Here is a 4,020-nt window from a genome sequence, read left to right on the forward strand (position 1 = left end):
GAGTAGTACTCCATTGTGTAGATGTACCACAATTTCTGTATCCACTCCTCTGTTGAGGGACATCTGGAAGGACACATGCTCCACCATGTTCATAGCAGCCTTATTTATAATAGCCAGAACCTGGTGTGGCTGCTTTGTAAAGCCCCGAATCTCACGAGGAAGATGTCTTGCTGAGGCCTTGCGGCAGACGTGAAGTGAAATAAGTGATGGCTTAGGTTACCCATGCCAGAAGTGATGAGGCCGTAGCAAAGGTAGAGGATGGGAAAAATAAGGGATGTTTGAGGGTAGGATTGGTGGTCAGCTGGGAAGGATGAAGACATGAGTGAGTGTCTTGAGTAATCATGAATTGGCCAGGGCTTGGGAGAACATGCCTAGAGGGGAAAGTGGATTTCCTTGTGTTTCCTTTTGGATTTTTGAGGACTCTGAGGCATCCAACTACACATGCAGCATCCAAGAGTTCCCACATGGGTTCAGGAACCTACTTGAGTAGTTTTGTGTAGATAAGCACACCCTCGTCTGGTAAATGATTAGTCTGAAGCTGGCCAGGGGCCAATTCCGTGAAACAGATTTGGAAGTCATTAGTGTCTGAGTGGTGGTTGAAGCCACAAGAGCTGATAATATTCATGGAGGGGGGAAAAGGATGAGATGAGCCAGCCATCACCAAGCCGCGGAGTGCTTCAGATTATCTAACACATGTACTTGGTATGTGCTAACTCGTGGGTCTGAGTCAAAGGATTCTAGACCAAAAGGAGTTTTGTCTGCATTGAAGCTTGAATTGCTTAAAATGGTAAATGTTCTTGATGGAAACAGGTGCAGTTTGCATCCTTTGGTCAGGAGAACAAAACTGGAAAGTATTAGGAAGCATATGCAGAGGTATTATGCATGTACGATAATCCTCCATCAGAAAGGAGGAGATGATTAACGCCCAGCTTCTGAAAAACAGAATCCAGAATGAGTGATTTAAAAGAGAAAAATTACCAAAAGACAGATGAAATATTTTTATTGTACGATCAAGGAATCGGTCCCTTCACAACCCAAGTGTTAGATGAGATTTGGAAAGAGATAATCCTTGGTATTGGTGGGAGAACAGAAACAACCATCTGTTTCCTATCTGTTTAACTATCTGTAATCCAAAAATCAGAAAGCCGCAATCTTCAGACTTGGGAACTTGAAATGGCACCATGCTGCCACAGTGGTTAGTGACGGCACCTGGCAGTCTACAGTCACAATGCAGAGCCACCAAAAAACCTTTGGACTATCCACTGAGCGCTCAGTTTGAAGTGTAAAGGAGCCTCAGGTTTGGATTTGGACTCCCTTCTCTGAGACAGTTCATTATACATACACAAGTGCTAAGGTGCAAAGCAAGGAAAGACCAGTCCAGACTCTGAAACATTTCAGGTTCCACCAGGTCGGATGAGGAAGATGTGACCCATTCTGAGGAACGGGGGTATTCTTGGTTGTTTTGAGTGTCAGCCTTTTTCATGCGTAATTGCATAGTAGTGATTACTTATAGGAATTATAGGAATGTTCTTTGGGTTACTTACGTACTTATTTTTCTTAATTTTATGTCTGTGTTAATGTACACAGGTGCACATGCATGAATATGCATGTGGAGGTCAGAGGTCAACCTCTGGCTCTATTCCTCAGGGGCTATCCACCTTGCGTTTTGAAACACTGTCTGTCTCTCAGTGGGACCTGATGCTCTCCAATGCCCAGGAGTCCTAGTGCATCTGCCTGGCCAGCACTGAGAGCATAAGAACATGCCCAGCCGGTTTACATGGATGGCAGGAATTGAACTCAAGGCCTCATACTTGCATGACATATACATTACCGACTGAGCCATCTCCCTAGCCAGGTAATTTAATAATAGAATGTTTTGCTCTTGTAATCAGTGCAAGTCCATTTGTTTGGTAGTGATAGCGTTAGTGCAGGCAGTTCCACTGGCCTGCTCCCAGGGACCTAGCAATTGCTTATGTCAGCTCCTGCTGCCAGGTGTGCTGTGGATAAAAAGGACCTCCTGCCACCCCAGCTCTCTCTCTGTTCTCCTCACACAGCCCCCCTCTCTCCTCCTCTGCCCCCTCCCCTGTCTGTTCTCATGGTCTGCTCCCTGTCTGTCTGTCTTCATGCTCCCTATCTGTCTGCCTCTATCCCTTCCCCACGCCCTCACTGTTCTCCCTTCTCCCAATAAACCCCCTATACACCAGATCTGTTGCACAGAGTAATTTCTTAGAGAGGTACACCTGGCATGGGCCCACAAGAGGTACCCCCTTGCCACACTATATTTCATAATAAATACAATTATACTCATTGAGGTACTTGCATGCCAGTAACTCATACAGCCTAGCTGAAGTTGCCGGGGGAGGGGGCTGGGTGTGTGGAGCTTCCAGCCCTGTCAGGTAGGAATTACTGGAAACACTGAATGGGAGACACTATAAGGAACAGACTATAGGAACTAGGCTTGGGGAGGCACCGAGACCAGTTGGAGTGTGCCCTATTTAGGGAGCTACTATGGTCTGGAGGAGCCCATGGTCAATCATCCAGAAGGGTCTTGTTCACCACACGAAACCAGCTGTGCATAGAGACCATGCAGAGCCTTTAAAGGGTTTTTGAGCGCATTTTTTTTTCTTTTTATGTTTTTTCAAGATAGGGTTTCTCTGTGTATCCCTGGCTGTCCTGGAACTCACTCTGTAGACCAGGCTGGCCTTGAACTCAGGAATCTGCCTGCCTCTGCCTCCCAAGTGCTGGGATTAAAAACGTGTGCCACCACTGCCAGGCTGAGGGCATTCTTGTTTTGATATTCTGGGGTGGATAATGGACAGACAGGCTTTTGAATTAACAAAAAAGCCCCAACTAAATGAAAATTAGCCAACCTGACATGAAAGATCTTGAAAAAAAAATCTTGAAGACATGTGTGTTGAAAATTGTTCCTTGAAAATTGAGATAAATTAAGACAAAAAGTGAACAAAAATATTCTATTTAAATCCTAGACCAACATGTCCCTTAGGGGACTGAATATCCTACAATATTTATTCACAGTGATAGGTTCTTTTAAAATATTGCAAAGGTTAAATTTCAATATTGTCCTGTCTGTAAAATGCTGATTGAAGTCTGATACAGTGGACTCCCTAAGTACTCTCATGCCCAGAGTATTTTATTAATGTTTTCACAGTGTCCTGGTCAAAAGAGTTACCTAACAATCCGACATTGCCAAGCCAAACCAAGTTAATAGGTATTTTATGACCTAGACCGGCAAAACTGCTTGGAGAAGTCCACGTGTGTTATCTCAAAAGGAAAAATAATGTCCCTGTTTCATTCTCCCAAGGCCACGACTACTGAGGTGGCATGTGAAACCTATTGGGCATGACACAGTTTCTCAGACTTTGGAAACAGATTTCATGCCACCCTCATGGGCGTGTAGATCTTTGGGGATGATCCTTGTGGTTTATTCCATCAGTCACCAAAGACACACTGTCACTGAAGGTTACCTAACACCACCAAATGTGGAAGCCCAGTAGCATTGGGCCAAGGCTCTCAGAAGCGTTGGATAGATACTATTTTTCCAGAAAGTCAGCAAGCTCATGATAGCCCTGTCAGCTTGCTTGGGTACCTGGGGTGTCTCAGTGCACATGCAGGAGCCACACCTCAAACTTCCATTCCATGTGAGGGCAACACTTGGGATATGATATGGTCTAATAATATGTGCAGTGTGTGGACCTGTCATTATGCTTAGGGCCAGATACTGCACTGCTCTGGCAGAGATGTGACTGTGCAAACATCACTACGGCCCTTTTTGTAGAGACTCCACGGTGACAATGAGCACATCATTCCTGCTGCCAGATTTTTGCTACAAAGGCCCGGGGAGGTTACAGAAATGGATGCAGAGGAAATCTGGCAAGAAAGGAACAGGCAGAGGGCAATGGAGAGGCACGGTGGCTCGCAGTTTCCCTTCTGGTGCAGCCTGAAAGGAGATCCCTGCTGGGCATGGGGTACAGTTTGGAGTTCTGTTTTCCTCAGCTCCCC

The 4,020-nt window shown here is 45.5% G+C and overlaps 1 protein-coding gene across 4 annotated transcripts in view; it reads left to right on the plus strand.

Moving 5' to 3' along the window:
- The window catches only part of Lifr (LIF receptor subunit alpha), a 94,358-nt gene that overhangs the window by 36,303 nt on the left and 54,035 nt on the right, over positions 1–4,020 (plus strand). The window contains exon 1 of one of the 4 annotated variants that reach the window (XM_031360749.1): positions 1,472–1,855. The exons of the other annotated variants lie outside the window; for them this stretch is intronic. The gene's annotated coding sequence lies outside the window, so the exon portion shown is untranslated. Of the gene's footprint in view, positions 1–1,471; positions 1,856–4,020 lie in introns of those variants that run through there. 4 annotated transcript variants of the gene reach the window in all.

Source organism: Mastomys coucha, unplaced genomic scaffold (genome assembly GCF_008632895.1).
Source record: "Mastomys coucha isolate ucsf_1 unplaced genomic scaffold, UCSF_Mcou_1 pScaffold8, whole genome shotgun sequence".
NCBI lineage: Eukaryota > Metazoa > Chordata > Mammalia > Rodentia > Muridae > Mastomys > Mastomys coucha.